General features: G+C 39.4%; 1 long non-coding RNA gene across 4 annotated transcripts in view; it reads right to left on the bottom strand.

Moving 5' to 3' along the window:
* Positions 1-1,519: 1,519 nt before the first annotated feature.
* Positions 1,520-20,041, bottom strand: part of LOC140695677 (uncharacterized) — a 108,717-nt gene continuing 90,195 nt past the window's right edge. For all 4 annotated transcript variants that reach the window (XR_012071438.1, XR_012071437.1, XR_012071436.1 and 1 more), the window contains 4 exons: positions 8,155-8,225; positions 4,421-4,523; positions 1,963-2,086; positions 1,520-1,811 (listed from right to left, as the gene is read on the bottom strand). This is a non-coding gene — a long non-coding RNA (uncharacterized lncRNA). The remainder of the gene's footprint in view (positions 1,812-1,962; positions 2,087-4,420; positions 4,524-8,154; positions 8,226-20,041) is intronic.

Genomic DNA, 20,041 nt, shown 5'->3' with positions numbered 1-20,041 from the left:
TGATTTCCTGATGTACTTCTTCTGTCTGAAAAGGTGTCTCCAAATACCTTTAGAAATTGTAAATCGACAGCACACAAAGGCAGCCTGCAAGTCACTTCAATGAATATAAAAATAAAACAAAATTGTAACATGTGAAAATGTCAAACCCTCATTAAAATACTAGAAATGTCATTTAATAAAAGAGGCTTGGAGATTCACATTGTTAAACTGAGATACTGGGGAACTTTATGCACATATTTTTAGCACATAATCAAGAGGAAAAACTGAACTGGGAACTGCAAGGAAAATAACTTTGCCATATGTACCCCAAAATGTAGTAAGTAAACAATGAGCAGAGATACGCTTTTACTCTTTGAATACAACATCAGGTCCCTAGAGCTGAGCCACAAGTCAACAGTGTGTATTGCACTGAGGAAAAGAACTCACTTTATTAAGCATCGAGAATAAAATCTTCCACAAATGTCTTCTCTAATAGAAATTGCCTTCACTGCTAATTTGGAGTTTGGAGCAATAGCCTTTTATTAAACTGTTTACAAACAGCATTTCATACGTCAGAATATATAATCATAAATCAAGACGAGATGATTGCATTAGCCTCAAATAGACTCAGTTAGAGAACCTCAGTGGAGATTTTTAAATACTCTTCCTTCCAATTTTACCCATAATACCTTGCAAGGCAACTTAATTTTGATATTGAGTCTTTCATAAAAGTTCTATTTTTACTAACTCAGATAACACTGTTTCAAAATTCAAATGAAAAACAAAACATGGCAAGGGGAAAAAATTAAAAGGGATAGTCAAGGGACTCTAGATCCATCTTCAAGTGAAAATAGAAGATATATAGAAAGTCAATGAAGAACTGAGATAGAAAAGCAGGTTCCCATGTTTAAGCTGCACAGCAAGGGAATTTTCACCCGCTGTGGCTTACTGGCTTGAATAAACAGAACAGATTAAGGATGAAGTTATCTATAACATGAGGGAGTAGCAGGCAGGCATACAAAATGGGCATTATAATTGGATCTTGCAATTATCTTTGAGTGAATTTCTAACCAGGTGGTGTAACTTAATGGACAAGAGCACAGGCTCTGGAGTTGGATTTCCTGGTGATAGAGGGCAAGTTACTTTCTGTCCGTTTCCTCATCTTTAAATTAAAAATAACAGGACCTGCACCATATGACTCTTGTAGGGTAGAGAAGCTAATACGTGCAACACACTTAGGAGGACTGTGGTTACACTGTCACTCTTCATGTTGGCACCAAGGTAGATTTCTACCCTGAAAAGTGTAAGTATGTATTAAACTTCCAAACAAGTACACTCAATCTGGTGACTCATTTCCCTTTGAACTAAGGAACTTGCATTGAACCAAGTCATAAAACAAAAATTCAGTATTTTTGAGCAAAGAAATAAAAAAGATCTTCACACACAAAAAAGAAACAAACCAACTAAATGAACCACTTTAAACTATAAGTAAACTGACCTACAACTATTGGACCAAAATAAAATCAGAGACATCAAAATGTTTTCCAAACTAAAAGTAGAACAGTTGTTTAATTAGGTTCAGTCCCTGGGAGAGAGATGAAATGAAGAAGAGGCAAATAATTATGTATACAAAGTTAAATGATTAATTTACTAATGACAAATTGTGAGTCCAGTTTTATTGTTCAATTTTCCACATTCGTAAGTGTTGTCCTCAGCCTCCCTGAGCAGGCTTCTCTGTTCAGCCTTTGCCATAGCAACTTTTATTTAGGGGTATTTTTACCTTTGCTCACAGTGGATTTGGTGGCAGTGGATTGTAGGTGCCAGCAGGTAATCTGTAATCAGAGAGAATGGATCATGACTTGAAGGCTAGAGCAGTTCTCAGAAACCACTTAACAGGCCTGATGTGCAGGTGAAGACATCAGGCCAGGCTTGTCATACAGTGGTTTCTGATAACAAGAATTAGATAACAAATCTAATACTTACTTGTGTTAGATTAGGGTGAGTTGTGATTCAGAAGTCAGGAGAACGAACAAGAACCAGAAGGGAAGCAAAACAAGTATCAGAAGTTCCGGGCAGTCAGTTGAGACCCACGCTCTCCTGAATAAAACTGGCACATAGTAGGAGGTCAATAAATGAACTAGTAAACTAATGCCTGTACATTAATGAATGAAAGGGAGGACCATGGGAAAGCGAGAAGTAGGACAGATACAAGGTGTGAGGGGCGGAGGGTGGAGGGAAGAGATTCATAACAAAGACTCCCTTTTGCCCCTGCCCGAGAGCCATAAGGAAACTTCTTTACGATTGGAGCGGGTGATTAAGTGTGGCTGGCTAGAGAAGTGCCAATGTAAGTGCACAGTGTATTGTGCTTGCTAGTAACAAGTAATGAGGGAACACTCAAATTGTCACTTGTAACCTACTTTTCTTCCTAAACTTAAACAGCTTCCTCCCTTTTTCAAGGGCCCTTTTATGCACAGGCCTCTAAGCAGGCCTCAGAAACTCCACCTCTGGCGGCTCCAGCTAGGTCTCACAGGAATTGCGCTGCTCTGTTTGTTATTCTCCAGGGCTGAAATTCTCTGGGATCTACCTCATGTCACTCCTGGCCTGCTTTAAGACAAAGAAGAGAAAGAGTAGGGAAAGAGGGGAAAATGGTAATGATTTTTTTTTTTTTTTACAGATTTTGAGAGAAAAGAACCAAGGCATTGTGTAAAAGAAATCATGCTGATTCTCCATATCTCAATATCTGTCAATAATTCTCACCCAGGTTTTCCTTACAATGGGGGTATGGAGGTAGTGGATAGGTGGTGCTCTAAGATTCTCCCTTAGGACTGACCCTTCATTTTCCCAGTTGCTAGGAATACTAGCTGCTCATAGCTTGCTAGGAATTGCTGTTGGCCACAGTGTCATGCCCTCTTCCAGGGAGCAGCCCACAGCCATATAGAGATACAGAGATACAAAGGCCATCCCAGCTGCAGAGTGCCCTGTAAAATCTGCTGAGCCTCAGGTGCAATGCCAATCAATCCTCTATCAAGCCTGCCTTCCTCACTTTCCTACAGGAAGCACATGATTCTCTGCTTCAGAGTCTGTTTCCAGAGAGCCTAACCTAAGAAAGGGACATCGTGTTTTGGGACATATGTCATATAAATTACATTCAAGAGAGAAAATACACCAGCCGTAGCTGTTACTTCCACCAGTCATTGACCACATAGAAATGATGTCAAGAGATGGTTAGCCTAGAGCAATGCTTCTAAGCAGAAGACTTACATTGGGAAAAATGGAGCTGTTCCTTTCCATATGGACAAGAATAGATGACAAAAGAAAGGATGCTAGCAAAAGAAGGACAAAATTGCAACCAAGAAATAGTTCATGATTTTTCACATTGCTATGTAATTGGGATGTTCTCATTAAATATAGAATAACATACAGTCCCTTATTGAATCCAAACAATTTCAGTAATGTTATAATCTTCAAAAACTCAGCATGAGTAGTTTGTGTAAAGCAGTGGATAGCTGGGATTTAATGACTGTCTTGGGGCTTGGTAAAATTGTGTGGTGTTATTTGGATGATTGTGTCCAGGAATAATTGTTTCATTCATATTGAATACCAGGAAGGCTTTAGGAATTAAATAATTTATATTGAATTAAGTTAAATAATCTAGCCAACAAACCTAATGGATCATGAACTGCATTCTGATTGGTGGAGAAGAGGCATTAGCCCCTAGAGAGTAGCTGCTTTCTCTACATAACCACCCAGGCATGCTGCAGATAAATTTGCAAGTTGGCCAATATAGTTGCAAAAGATGAACTGAGTGTACAAGATAGATAGTGAATTCCCCAGAGTCTGAGCTGACCAGTGTGGACTTGGTGATGAATACTAAAAAATTATTACAGAAACAATTTAAAGTTAACCCTCAAATTTATGAAATCAATGCAAGTTATGCTGCTTGAGAAATTTAACTGTGTTGTTCATTATAAGACTGCTAAATACTATTAGGGAGAGTGTGCCTTTGAAGCAATATGCTTAAAGTAGGAATGCTAGGCTGGCTTTTGTCAAAAGATTAAGCATCTATAAAGACAAAAGAAACAGTCAAGAATAAGAGTAGGAAATTTTCTATGAAATACACGTGTAAAATCGCCTTGTATTTGTTGTAGCCATTTTAAATAGTAAACAAAGGGTTAGAATATTATTAACCTCCAGGTATTTTGAAGAACATGATACAAAAGCTAAAGAATGAATGAAAAAGATGACTAGGTATTTGAAATGTTTTCAAAAAATAGAATTAATCTAAGCATTTACATGATCTCTGCACAATGCCTTGGTGGAGATATGGTAATTGTTCTTGTGTTATAAGTTGGAGTTTACAAGGTTGGTCCTCCTAATGCTTTTTATTTCTCCCTGAGTGTCATTTTCTTCTAGGAAAATAGTCACAGCATCAAAGTCTTACTGGGTATGTGTGGCCATGAGGACCAGAAGGATGATCTCCTTGGTACCAACAACCAGGACCGATAAAGAAGCACTTTACCTTCTACTTCATTCTCTTTTTTTTCCTAGAGAGTTGAAATCATGATTAAAACAACCAAAGGTAAATTTTGCTTATCACTATATTTAATAAACGAATATATCACTTGAACAAAATTTTAAGATATAAAAAGACCTATTGCCTTTCTCTCTCATATTTATCTCATAGTAGCTATCACTAGATTTTCTAACATTGACCTTTTTGTTGAGAGTAGAACATAACTTTCCAAGTTTTTGAGTTTCAAAGGCTTTTCCCAGGCATTCTCACAGTCTAGACTTAAGTCTTGTAGGCCATCTTTCTTTAACAGAAGCCTTACCTAACTCTCCACCACTTATCTATGGAGTGGTTATAACTACCCTACAAATGTCTGGCCCAAAGCTCCTGCTATCTCATTTTTAAGAGTATCTGCATCTGTTCTCAGCACACATTTTTCTCATCTCATAGAGTGGATACACTTATCAGAAGTTGGGTATGACAAGAAACATGACCTCAGGGGAATAAAACTGAGGATGTTTCTGAAAATCACAATTAAGAAATCAGAAAAGCATTTAACAGTATTTACTTAGAAATGCATTTTAATAAGTATTAGTAATGTTAAAAACTGAAATACTGTACAGTAGAGAACCAGGAAATGTTGTAATTACCACCATCACACAGGCAGAGAGAAAAGACTTCATCTGATTGGAATGCAAAAAGAAAAAAATACCCAGTAGTAGTTGCTTTGAACAAATCTTTCTCCTTGGTTTCTCTTTCACACATTCTGGCCTCGTTCTAGACAACCTTAGGAGAGTTGATTACCTTGCAATCTGATACCAGTAATAGTCATTCAGTGGTTACTACAACCCAACAGCAATGTCTACATTCAGATGGAACCCCCACCACTCACTAGTTATGTGACTTTGGGCACATTTTCATGAACCATTTCATTCCAGTGTCCTCATGACATCCACGTCAACCTGACTTGTCTTATTAATTTATTGCTTTGCTTTATTCTCTCTCTCTGCACCAAAATATAAGCTCCTACAGGACAGAAATTGTATCTTTTCTGCTCCCAGCCCTCTTCCAAATACCTATAGTGCACAGAGTAGGCACTCAAATATTTGATGAAGGAATGAAAAAGTTAATAAAGCTCCTTAAGCCTTAGTATCTTCATCTGTGAAATCTGCCTTAGAAGGATGAGATGGCATATGTAGTGAGATCGCATACAGAACACAGTACTTGACTACTATTACCCAGATGTAGAACATTGTCTTTCCTGTCTCCCTTTCTCCCCACTGCAATCCATGTAAGCATCAGAGTATGTTTATCATAGTGACCCTCAACCATACCAGATCCTTTTTAGAATAAGTATTTTATAATGCCTTCTGTACCATCCTAAGTGAAATTCATAGATATATAACCTCCCTGTCTACATAATTTTAAATATATATGATGCCCTGTTATATAAAGAAAAAATGTTTAGGTAATTTATTTAAAAAAATAATGAGTGTTTCCACAATGAGATATCACTTCAGACCTGTCAGAATGGCCATCATCAAAGAGAACACAAATAACAAATGTTGGCGAGGTTGTGGAGAAAAGGGAACCATGGTACACTGTTGGTGGGAATGTAAATTTGTGCAGCCACTATGGAAAATAGTATGGAAGTTTCTGTAAAAATTAAAAATAGAACTACCATATGACCCAGCAATTCCACTCCTGGGTATATACCTCCACAAAAAATGAAAACACTAATTCGAAAAGATACATGCATGCCAGTGTTCATAGCAGCATTATTTGCAGTTGCCAAGATATGGAAGCAACCTAAATGTCCATCAACAGATGAATGGATAAAGAAGATGTGTATATACAACAGAATAGTACTCAGCCATAAAAAAGAATGAAAATGTTGCTATTTGCAACAACACAGATGTACTTGGGAGGATATTATGCTAAGTGAAATAAGTCAGAGAAAGACAAATACTGTATATTATCACTTACACATGGAATCTAAAAAATAAACCAAACTATTGATTATAGCCAAAAAGAAACAGACTCACAGAGAACAAACTAGTGGTTACCAGTGGGGAGAAGGGAGTAAGGAGTAGGTGATTAAGAGGTATAAACTCTTAAGAGGTATTATGTATAAAATAAGCCACAGGATATATCACACAACACAGAGAATATAGCCAATATTTTGTAATAACTATAAATGGAAGTATAACCTTTAAAAATTGTGAATCACTATGTTGTATGCCTGTACATACAAGTATATAAATAATATTGTACATCAACTATAGTTTGATAAAAAATTATAATAATAAAAATAGTGTGCGTTTCAACATTTAAATGTTCAGCTTTGACTATACTAAAAGATCAAAAAGCCCACAAATTTCCAAAATGCTCTTTGAGGGGAGTACCATGCCTAGTAAGACCTGATGGTTTATCCTTTGCTGGTAAAAAGTCATAAAAATAAAGCTAACAAGCTGAAAGACAGGACATAAGAATGAGAAAATCACATAAGAAAAAAACTACGATTCAGTGAGAAGAAGTTCACTTCAAGGACACTGCAGTTGGGAAAGTCAAAATATAACACAATAACAAGGAGAAGAGCTCACGGGTTTTGCATGCTGTCTAGGACGCCTACAAAATGACCTGTTGTCAAATCTAACACCACAAACTGCAGCTGTGTCCCTACCAACTCACAAAATATTAGAGATACAAGGAAACTTACGGATCATTTGGCTCAACCTTTTTTTCTAATCAATGAGTAAAAAGAGCCCTAGTAAGAGTAAGTGAGAGGCCCTAGTCTCCTGTTCACCAGATGTCATCTTAGCAGTACAGCTGGTGATGAATCCACTTGAATCAGGGATACCGTGTGTCTTAGTTCAGGCTGCTCTGACAGAATATCGTGGACTGGATGGCTTATAAACAACAGATACGTGTTTCCCACAGTTTTGGAGACTGGAAGTCTGAAATCAGGGTGCTGGCATGGTCGGGTTCCGGGGAGGGCCCTCTTCAAGGATGCAGATGACTGGCTTCTACTTGTGCCCTCACATGGCAGAAGGGCAGGAGAGATCTCGGGACCCTTTTATAAAGGCACTAATCCCACTCATGAGGGCTCCCTCTCGTAACCTAATCACCTCCCAAAGGCCCCACCTCCTAGTATCATCACAACTGGGGGTTAGGATTTTAAAATGTGAATTTTGGAAGGGACACAAACATTCAGTCCATAACTCTATATTTTATCTGCACATAATTATTGAAGTTTTAATATTTGTGTGTTTTAAAAGTTTATCCTTCTCATCTCAAACACGGTACTTTCACACAAATGAAGCACACCAAAGCAGGAGAATGGTTCTTGAGAATACACAGCTTGCTAATAAAGAAGGGTGGTTCAGATATGTTAGGTGAGTTAGCTGTATAGAGAAATTCCATTAAACAAAATTCAGAGAGCTTCTACTAAAATAGAAGAACCTACCTGTTGACTGTAGATGGCATAATGCTTTTTGTTAAATAAAATACAAATTTCTGTGGAAATACATTTCTTCTTCCTACATGCATTTCCCCCACCACCCTCATCATTTTTTATGCTATAGCAGATAAACTGTAATCTTATAAAATAATTGATTAATAAGTCCTTAACAACATTATTAAACTTCCATTTACTTACTGCTTACCACGTGCCAGGCGTGCTGCTGTGTGCCTTCATACACTAGGGGTTCTCTAGACTGGTTGCCCATAGAATCACCTGGGAATGCGTCATTAAAAGAAACAAAAACACCTTAATATGCAGCCAAGGATGGAAAAACACTGATATACCGTATCCCATTAGAGGTAGAAAGGTAGGCACTATTATTATACTCATTTTTCAGATGAAGAAAGTGAGATACTCAGAGTCTAGCTGACTTGCCAGTGTTAAAACGTTAAGCAGCTGAGTTGCAGTCTTAACCCAGAGACACCGGGCTAGATACTGCAATAGATTAATGATACTGCTATTTGCTATCATAGTGATGAATGAATGTAGACAGAGCCTAGACTGAATAGCCTGTTGTTATAATTAAGTCTATGTTTTTAATATATTGAAAATTAGTTTCCAGCCAAAAAAAAGTCTTTAAACCTTTGTTTTAAAAACAAATTGCATTTCAATTCCTCTTCCTTCTCCTCCAAATACCATTGCAAAGCAAATATATATATTAATATGGCTGTTCTATCATTTGCTTTTTTTAAATTGAGGTAAAATTCACATAACATAAAATTCACCGTTTTAACCATTCAGTGGCTTTTAGTCCATTCACAATGCTGTGCAATCACTAATTACAGAATATTTTCATCAGTTCAAAAAGCAAGCCTGTACCCATTAAGCAATCTCTCCATTCTCCCCTCTCCTCCAGCCCCAGTTAACCAATAATCTGCTTAGGTCTCCATGGATATGCATACTCTGGACATTTTACATGAATGAAATCATACAATATGTGGCTTTTGTGTCTGGCTTCTTTTATTCAGTCATATCCTCAAGGTTCATCCATGTTGTAGCATGAATCAGTACTTCAGTCCTTCTTATGGTTAAATAATTCCATGTGTGTACATACGACATTTGGTTCATCTATTGTCAATTGTTGCACATTTGGATTGTTTCCATGTTGGGAAACATTACAATAAATAATGCTGTGACGAACATTGGTGTACTAGTTTTTATTTGAATAATATGATGAGTCACATCATATTATCACTAAATAACAATAACTTTTCTAGTCCTCAATACTCATTCCAACCAGGTCTGGCATTTAGTACAGAACTCTTTTATCAAGTTATTGAATTTGATTTACAAAATCAAAATTTTTACTTTAGCTATAAAAATTTTGTCTTTGAGAAATTTTTAAGTCAATAAGAATATTGTAATGTAAGATGCTAAATTAGACTGTTTTCAAGAACAAGAGGCTTTATCCCTGAAAAGCGTACCTCAATTCTGACTCTAAATTGGCATCTCAGCATTAATGGCATTGGTTTCTTTAAGGGAATGTATTTTCACAGACCCAGACTGACCCCATATTGTCCAGAGTTTGACCACATCATTACAAATTTGGGGTTATCTCTGAGGTTTATATAGACCAAAAGGGCTGTCTGGTTGGTGCAATTCACACTCTGCTCAACAGTCCCTCGGGAAACAGCCACACTGCTAGGGCAGATGGTTGATGATTCCTATCCCATGACATTTAAGCTCCAAGGATATTTGTGGAGATTCAAAGCATGAGCAACACTACCTGTGAATCTGCTCCAAAACCGTGACTTCATTTCTACCAAAAAGCTATGCAACTTTAAAAAAGAATCTGTGACTTCTCAGGCTCAGGGCATTTCTACAAGAAATGACTGGCACTCCCAGACACCACCAGTGTAACCTACATACCTCTGGGTTACATCTGTAAGCCCATGCTTCCAGAAATAAATGCACCGAGGTCTATTCTTTTCCTTTTAGTTTCAAATTAAATTTATCTAATAGCATGGTTCATCAGTAAGGATATGCATGGGATTCCAAAAGCTTTGGTCTCTTGGAGCCCTTTAAAAAAAATAGGTATCCCTGACCTGGTCCTGTGTCAATGCAAAGGAACTTAAGTCTGTATACTTGGCTTCTGTTTCCACATAACCCATAACCATCAGTGGTGAACAGTATGGACCTGAAGAATATTTAATGTTTGGTCCATTCTCGTTCATGTCATGTGGCAAAACTTGAACATTTCATGCTGCAGTCTCCTGATTCTTTTCATGGAAGACACCAGGAAAACCACCTTCTCTTTGGTCTTGAATAAACTGGTTAAATGTTTTTCCCTGTTTATTACATGTGTCTCATGACTTGCGGCAAGTGGACCCAGTTCTTCCAAGTTTAGTCTCAATTTATTGAATTTCTTATGTTGGCCCTCACAATTACTGTGTGCTAATTAATGTGGTAATTTTTTCCCTAAAAACATTAAGTCAATTACATTTGCTTCCATTCAATTTTGGGACTTATCATTACTGTAGCACTGGTGTCACTTTGGGATCAAACAGAAATGAGCCTGAATTCCATCCAGCTTCTTCACTGATTACTTGGGCGACCTTGGGAAAATGATCTTTATCTGGATGAGCCTCAGTTTTCTCACCTTAAAAGGGGATTATAAATTCCACTTTATTGGGTTATTGGGAAGATTAAATGAATTATTTGTGCTTAATAAATATTTGTTGCAAACTTTTAAGGTTAACTCTTCAAGTTTGTATCAAGTACTACTTTTTAAGGGTTTATTAGTTGCTGGTTATAAATCTGGAGTTGCGAGGAAAGGAGTGTGGTTGTGTATTTGTGTCATTTATTTTCCAGCATCCATTCCCCCTTCCTAACACCATCTGGATTTTCTTTTGTAGAGCTGCTTCTTTGGTGCTGTGTGGGGTGTTGGGTTGGTAAATCCAGCTGCCCATCTCCCACACCAGGGACTCAGCTGGTGACTTTCAACAAACCAAGCAGATATTCTACTTCAGTATTTGAATTCTGAGGATGGCTGAACTCATTTAAATCTGGTGGTAACAAAATTCCTCCCATTGCAACTGAAATTATAGGTTTCCCATTTATATCCCAGGAGACAGTGGTGGATCAACACCATTTAGAAAAAAAATATTGGGCTTAGGACTGCCTTGAAGCCATGTCTGAAACAATCCTTGTGGCAAGAGAAATAGGACTGTCTTTGATTCTGACAAATCAGGGCCCTTTTCTGAAGCTGGAGATGGAGTACATGTCATCCAAGTCACAAGACTGTTTGTTCATAAAGGTGAAAGGATAGAATAATTGCTGGGGAATGCCCACAGCACCTTCTGCAGCACACCTTTGGCTTTAGGTGACACAAGACCATCTTTCCGTACAAACACTTTTTAAAGTGCTTGTGCCTAGCTGAAACATTGTCACTCCTTCCCCAAAAGAAGACAACCCAGTCTTGTCCAGTGACTACAGTCACTTCTCAGGTCCCACATTGCTAGATGATGTGCCGTCTGTCCCATCAGTCCAGATGTGACTCCAAAGTGTTCACAGACCCTGGGCTGAATGATGAGGTACTGCCCTTGCATGCAACATAAAGTGGTGAGAAGGAGAATGATAGCAATAAGGATTCACATTTGCAGGGGGAAGACACTGGGAAACAGTACAAGTGGTCACTAGCTCACAGTATATATTGAATCCTGCAAGGACTCCCGCTGGGCGGCAAAGAGAATGCTGAGGTCACCTAGCCTTGATGCCCTCAGATCTGCCATGTAGGAGGAGCTCCCCTGACCCTCATCTCCCACGACCACATCGATGATAGGCATAAGGGAGAATATTCATTTTGGAAGCTATATTATTTCAGAAGCTTATTTCTTATTGGTTCCATTTCTGGAGCCCAAGGAAGACCTAAAAGCAGTTACCAGCTATTGTTGGACAGGTTTGGGATTTCTTTGGCAATACTGCTCTCTCAAAAATTTAATGGGCTTTTGTCTTTTTTCTCTCAGTCAGTTCTATGCATCTGCAGCCAAATCCCGGGTCCTTCATGTCTAGGAAGCCTCTCTCCTTATATAATCCTCTGGGTTCTGCCAATTAGCCTAAACCAGCTTGTCATGGCATCAGCCACTGTGCAGTCATAATGATCTTTAAAGAACCGTAAAAGACACAGGTAATGGAAGCCAAAGTGCCGGGAGCCACACTGGATCATTTTATCCATGGTCAGGTCTACTCATTGCTTTTGTTTCTTTACAATGATGTGCAATGGCCTGAAGAACGTGGAACAGGAGTAGAATGGGAATCCAGACTAAAGGTGGAATAAGAAACCGAGAATAATCTCCTCTATCAGCCAGGTTGTGGACACATCTTGTTCCTGCAGTTTGTTCATTATTCTATCATGTACATGAGTATTGAGTGAATGCCTTCAATAGTCAAATAAAGCATATATGACCAGGCAATTATTGAAAATGACTATAGTTCAATACACCCACATAAACAAAAAATACTCAAGAGTCCTCTAGTCTTTGAAAAAAAATTGCTCTTACAAAGTCTCTTCAAGAACAAAGTAAGTTTTTTCTACTTTCAGTGTGTTCTCCTTGAGTCTCTAGAGGGACCTCAGGAAGCCAGGCATGGATGTTTTTAAAATGTTATTAATATCTGGTGCCTGAGATGAGTAAGTAATGGGTCCAGGGATCATTTGAGGGACTGTGTATTCTAAATGTTAATATTACTTGGGAAGATTACTTCGTGTAGGTCGTAGAAAAGAGAACAAATCACAGTTTGCCTTTTGGAGAAAAGAGGATAAAAGAAGATATGTCTTGTGTATCTGTAATTAATGGGGTTTACAAATGACTCAATCCGCTTCCCACCTGAGTCCAGGGCTCGGGGAGCAAAGTGATAAATGGCCAAGAGGATGATTTTAGCCAAAGGTAACTCTGCAGCACAACACAGAGACCTATTATTACTTTTTTTATCTGCAAAGAACTTAACATGTATCTGGCTTTCAGTACTATTTCTTGGTTGATGAAAAGAAGTCCTGGGCAATGAGCATATCCATTACTTTCTTATCATTAAAGCTCTAGGCACCATTCCCTGGTGATGAAGTGCCTCTGCCTTGATTAAGACTGTAGAATTATTAAACCACCCTGAGTCACAAAGATGATTTAGAAATGTGCCCATGGAGAGTTGTCTAACTGGGTACCTCATAGGGGAAGAGCTACCCAGCCATGTACGTATATCCCCAGCCTTGACTTCTTTGGAACAAGCATTACTTCTTCATTAAAGAAATGTTTTCACTTTCTTATTGATTTGCTTTCCAAAATGCTTTCCTCATATTTTTAACTTAGTTCTCATTCTTGATGAAAGATACATACGTACATACACACACACACACACAGGCATGTGCACGCACACACACACACACACACACACACACTGTTTAAAGATACTCATGGTTCTCTAAGACAATCATTGCAATTGCTCTTTACCCTCATTACCAAACTATTTCTTCTTGATTTTTCCATTTTAGACATTACTATTTGCTCCCCACTCTCTCCCATTGCCTCCCTCCTCCCCACTCATTTGCCTCCCTCCTCCCCGCTTACTCATATGCCTTCCCCATCTCCCACCTCTCCTATCACAGCTATAGAGCTATGCCATAATTTGGGTTGGAAGTTTTAGTACTGACATTATTATAACTATAAAACTTCTGGGTTTTGATTTCTTTTCTTGCCTAACGTTCTATCCTCAAGTGAATTAGTAATTCCAAACTTTCCCTGGGAGTATAAACCTCTCCCAGAACACAGCATGTAGTCTCTCAATGTCCTCTTCTTGGAAACATCTCTTCCAGCGTCTCCTGACCTGCTCTAGCCCACAGGTGTCCTCTGCACCTGGTGCATAATATTCCTCTGCACTTTCCCTTTATGGCCACTGTGGAGCTTTCCTTTGCCTCCATCTTATATTAGTTTTCTGTTTCCTGGATCCCATCACTTCTGTGTTGGTTTACTACCTCATTTTACTACCTCATGTTATACTGTCTCAAGTGACTTCCTAGGAAATTGATGCATAACAGAAACCTGGAGACTTTGCACACTGAAAAATGTCTCTATCCTACCTTCATCCCTGATCATTGGTTTATCTGGGCGTATAACTTTAGGTGAAATTGAAATAATTTTCCTTCATAATTTTGAAGGTATTTCTCCATTTTCTGCTAGTTTCTAGTGTAACAGTTGAAAAATTCTGATGTCAATCTGATTCTTAATCTTTTGTAAATAATTTTTTTCTTTCATAAAAGCTTTTATCTATTCTCTTGTTCTCAGTGTTCTGGAAATTTTGCAAGAATATGCTTTATTGTGGGTCTTGTATTGGGTACTAGATGTGTTCATTTGATCAGGAGAGTCTTTCAATGGGAGACCTTATCCTGTGTTGGCTGATTTGTACATTTTTTGTGTGTGTGCATCTCCTATGTCAGTCTCTTTAGAGATATTCTCCTAGGCTGCTCAGATTTCCCAAAAAACAATCTTCTACAGTAAAAATTCTCTGACACAATCTATTTAAAAGGGTCTAGCACAGTGTCAGGCACATACCAGACTCACAGTCAAAAATATTAGACCCAGTCTTCAACTTCACTGCCTCGGCGCAGTTTTGAACTCAGTTCTATCAGGTACTGAGAGGTGGGAACCAGGAACTAGGAGCCCCTTCAGACACTGTGGAAGTAGGGAGGTGTCTTCCCTAGATGAGGGGAGCCGGGGCCAGCGTGATGGTAATGATGGAGTGGAGGCAGGGAGAGAAAGGAGGAGACACCTACATTTTTGTGTTGAACTGGATGGGCACCAGTGCTATTCACTGAGTGGGAAACACTAGAAGAGTAGAACATTTGGGTATGGACAGGCTGAGTCGGAAATATCTTCAAGGTATTCAAGTAGAGATTTTGAATGTCATTTTGATACACAGGTCTAGAACTCAAATGATACATTTGGGCCATAGGTAGAAATCTGAGAAATATGGTAGGTATCATGAGCAAGAAAGAGATGGGTTAATCCAATGTTTCTCTAGGCATAACAAATCCTGCATCAGAAGCCCCTGAACCTCTCTGGTTAAAATACAGATTTGGGGGCCATCTCAGAACTACAGAATCATAGCTGGTGGGAGTAGAGGCCAAGGGATTTTGATTTTTTAACAAGCACCCCAAAATGATTTCTCCAACAGCCTATAATTGACATCCATTGGCCTAGAGACAGAGACGCCTCTGAGGAGCTCCAAAGGTGAGCCTGCAAACACATACCTCAATGGGTTTATTCTCCTTACTTATTTTAAAAAATAATACTCAGGTTCCTCTTTATAGATGATTAACTGTTTAATTAATCTCACTATTCACACAAAATTAAAACTCTAGCTCCCAAGATCCACAGGAAGGTCAGCTCTGACTTAGCTAATCCGTGCCGGTCACCTCAGCTCAGGCCCTTGTCCTTTGTCTTACGGGCGCCCGCCCTCCCTCTCCTGGGCACTGACCTTTTGACTCTTCCCTTTCCCTAGAAAGCATTCCCAGTGAGCAAAATGTCACATTACCTTTGCTGAACAGGACATTTCAAATAAAATATTAGCAATAACAATTACCTCTAAGCCACTAATCCCTCTGAAGCTACTTTAAACCACCAAAGGATTTAAGGCAATTCCCTGAAAATATCTCAGGCTTAATAGATTATGGTGCTGGGCAGTGAAATATATTGGCTCATGTTGCCTCAACTTGCATTATGTGCCATTTTCACCTATAAAAAGAAAGTCATGACATAAACTGCTCCAGTTATTATTCAATGTAAAAAAAATCAGATCATAGAAATATAAATAATAATAACAATAATAGTAATAATCCTGCATCACACATCATTCTGCGGCCCACATATACAAGAGAATTCTGGAAGAATGCCTTTCTCTGGTGGTGCGGGAGGGGCATAGATTAGAGTGGTTGTTCTTAACTCTGAGTTTTCATTATTCACCTTGGTTGAACTTCTGAATTTCTATGTCACATGCAAACAACATGTTTTTTGGGGGGAAAAAATGTAGTGTGTGAGACCATCCACATTTTTTCGTGAGTGAATTCATTTTTTTTACTCATTTAACAAATATGTATTGCATGTTCACCAACACCAGGAACGGTGCTGGGATCTGGGATTGAAAAAGAAACAAAACACAGTACCTGACTTCCGTAAGTTCACATTCTAGAAGAAGAGATAGACAAGTGAACAGAAAATATCAGTACAACAGGGGAAGGGCTAGGAAAGGTCTAAGAAGAAGAGCATGAAACCACATAGGAGGGGCACCTAACCCACCCTGAGAAGGTCAGGAAAGACTTCCCAGAGAAAGTGATATCTAGAACAGGGTTTCTCAGTCTCTTAAGAGTCTTAAGTCTCAGCACTTATTTACATTTGGGCACAGATAATTCTTTGCTGTAGGTGTCTTTGATGTGGGGGACATTGTAGGATACCTAGCTGCACCCCTGGCCTCTACCCCCTAAATTCCAGTAGTACTACCCATCCAGCTGTGGCAACCCAGAATATCTCCAGACGTGACCCAGTGTCCCCTGGGGGTGGGGGAAGGGGCAACATCACTCCCAGTTGAGAAATAGTGATCTAGACTAAGACTAAAGAGGGTACAGGATTTATTAGGAAATCCAACTTAGGGAGAAGGTAGTTAGGGAGGTGTGCCAAGCGGAACCAAGAGCATACACAAAATCCAGAAGCACAGAGGACATGGTCAGGCTGTGGAGCTGGAAGCTCACCAGGGCTTTACTGGAAAGACAAAGTTGGAGGCGGGGAGGCTTATCCTGCAACTACGGGATTTGACTTTACCTCCACAGCAACAGGGAACCACTCAAGAGTTCTAAGTGGTCAACTTTAAGGTGGTTTGACAAGTTGTCAGAGGTGAGGGAGGGAGAAGGCAAGCAGGCATCCCCATTCTTACTTGGTCAATACCATGCACAGGGTGTCATCTACTGAGGACTGTGATGACGATTGGAGGAGCAGCAGCACAGGACAGGCAGAGAAGTTAACAAGCTCAGTTCGGACTGTTGGGTTTAAGAGTCTATGGCCATCTAAGTAGAGATACCAAATATACAGCTTTGTTGTTTCAGAAAAAGTTGTGCCAGGAGATATAGCCTACAAAATGTGGGTTGATGAGACTGCCCAGGGAGAATGTGTGCAGAGAAAGGAAAGAAGAGGGCTCAGGACACAAGAACTGACATCTAAAGGATATCCAGTCCTGACACACAGCTCCTCAGAACTAAAGAAGCCATGGACCAAGCCATAAAACTAATGAAGTTTGCCACTGGCTTTTAAAGTCTCCTCTTTCCAACCCACTCCATCCCCATGAACACATCCTCCAATGAGTCCCCTCTGCCCCTGGTACATTCGTGACTTTTGCTCTCCTCCCTTCCTCCCTTCTCCCTATAAGATCCTTTCTAGGAAAGTCTTAATAAGTCCATTCTTCCTAAGGTAGGAAATACAGAGCTTTTTAAAAAAGTTTATCCCAGATAGGCATATTTTTAGAGAAAACAAAGCCAAGGGAACAAATCCTTATTTGCGTAATTTTAAGTTGCTAGAAAAATACATTCTGGTTGGTTTTTGCAGTATAACAACCTCAAAATCTCAGTGGCTTGCAACAACAAATACTTATTTTGCTTGCTTCTAGGGCTTCAGGTCAGTTCTGCTTCTGGCTGCCAGTGGGTTTGTATTTGTTCTACAAGCCTCTCATTCTCCTTGGACCAGCCACTGTTAAGGACTTGTTCTTCTCGGGATGAATAGCAGAAATGCACCAAATCAAGTGACACGATGCTAGAACAGGGAAGGCCTCTGCTTGTGCAGCACAGCTGGTAACATCTCATTGTCCAAAGCAGGTCAGTGGCCAAGTCCAACACTTATGGAGCAGAAAGCATGCTCTGCCCACAGCAGGAGACACCGTAAGGCTACATGGCATGTATCTTAAAAACAGGAGACACAATCCAATCTACCAAACAAGCCAATAAAGTATCTTGGTCATTATTCTTCCATTTCAGGGGTTTCCCTGGTCATAAGTTGGGCACAGCAAACTTGTGCTGCTGCTCAAAGGCAGATGTCTCAAAGAGAAAGTGCAGTGGACGAATCAGGGCACCTACTCTGTGCAGCTGAAAGCCCTCCCAGCAGCCACGTTCTAGCCTGTAACAAGGCAACAGGGTCTCATTTTTGCATTTAGAGCAACATAAGTAAATGACATCGTAATAAGCAGGATGTTAGAAACGGTGATTAAGCTCAATTCTGTCCTTTTACAGAGGAGTAAACCAGTGTTGACAAAGTGAAGAGAGTTGCCCAGGGTCCCCTGGTTGGTCAGTGACAAGGCTGATACCCTTGTTCAGACCTCCTGTCCCCCCTCCACTAAGCTGCTCACTGTCCTGGGAAAGTCTCCCTCAGGCACTGAGTCAGACATTAAAACACTGACACATTTTAAAACATTAAAACAAGTCAGACATTAAAACACTGAGCTCAGAATTTCAAAACAGAGGCTGAAGGCATTGCAAGCCCAGATCCACAGCCTCTGGCAGAGGTGCTTCTGCAGTCCGTTGACAGTGCCTCACCTAATGTTCATCTTCTAGGCAGCATAACATACAGGGGGTATCTCTTGCCACCAGTTCTCCAAGGAGAAACCGAGTCCAGCCCTTTGTTTTCATCACTCACAATGTAGTAAAAGACAGGGTAGATGGTTTAGCTACATTACGTCCTTACATGACAGATGGGCAGCATACATCTTTCCTTGTGTAAAAATGTCACTGCAGCTACAGATACAGTTGGTGGCTGAAAATGGAAAGTGAGGCAGATTAACTTTAACCCAAGAAGACTGAGAGGAACTTGAGGAAAGCAGGCAGATCCACTTTCAAGGAACAATTGGTCTCCAACCGTGACAAACAGTTGATGAGGAAGAGGGGGTAAGTGAGAGTGCCAAGAATCTGGAGCATTTCCAGGTGGCCGATATTTCATTTACTGTGATTTTTTTAATCTGTCCTAAAGAAACGGACTTGAATTAGGAAGGCAGTGCAACTTTTGTGGCTTCCTATTTAAAACAGATTGGAGAGACTACAGATAGTTTTTTGGGTTTTTTAAAATCACAACAAACCAAAGGATAGTCTCTGTCCCTTAATGATTCAATTTTAAAAATATAAACAGAAGCCTCCCAAATTTTCCTTCCCCACTAGTATAAGAGAAGGTGCATTATTAGTACTTTCATATATTAGGTGATATATTTTGAGTGATAATAATAATGACACATCAGTTTTATTCTACTACCAATAACAAAGGAAATATAAAAGAGACATTACACAGAACCTGGCATTCTCTAGGGAAGTTTAGTAACAGGATCTGGATGGAGCAAAAAGATCTAGAAGAATGAGGCCACGTAACATTTTTTTTCTACTTTCCTTTCTAAATTCCTGTTCTTTGGCCACTCATTATTAAGGAATGATAGTTTATAGCGATGATAAGATGATTCAGCATTAACATCCTAAAGACAAAGTTTATTCACTTTATGCAGATAATTCCCAGGGAAATTCCATCTGGGGGTGATATTTAATGCCTTCACAGTGTTGTTTCACTATTTTCACTCACATTTTATTGCTTCTGAGAGTAACTTGAAACATGAAGAGAAATATTAAATTGTTTCTGAAGAGAAGGTTGAAATGTGAATATAGGTAGTATTAATTAAAACATTTAAAAATAGTCCAAGTTTTGAAAATGGACAAAGGATATGAACAGGGAGAAAGAAGTAGATAGGGTAAATAAACATCAAGAAAGTATTTAACCTTACCAGAAAAGAAAACCTAAAAACTGAAGCAAGCTATTGGCAGTGTAGGAGAGGAGACCTCTACCTGGGAGCAGCTACAACGTGGCAGTCTGTCCGGCTGATGTGGTGTGGGCAACAGGAGCACTCCAGCACACTGCTGGAGAAGGGCATAGAGAACGCGAGGCAGAGCTGCGTTCAGCCCAGGCAGTCTGACCCTAACACGACAAGCGTGAATAGAGTAGGATGGAAAGATAAGACAGATACTTTGGAAT

Source organism: Vicugna pacos, chromosome 3 (genome assembly GCF_048564905.1).
Source record: "Vicugna pacos chromosome 3, VicPac4, whole genome shotgun sequence".
NCBI classification, from domain to species: Eukaryota; Metazoa; Chordata; class Mammalia; order Artiodactyla; family Camelidae; genus Vicugna; species Vicugna pacos.
Note: the sequence above shows the minus strand (reverse complement) of the source record. Positions and strands in the feature narration are given on the sequence as shown.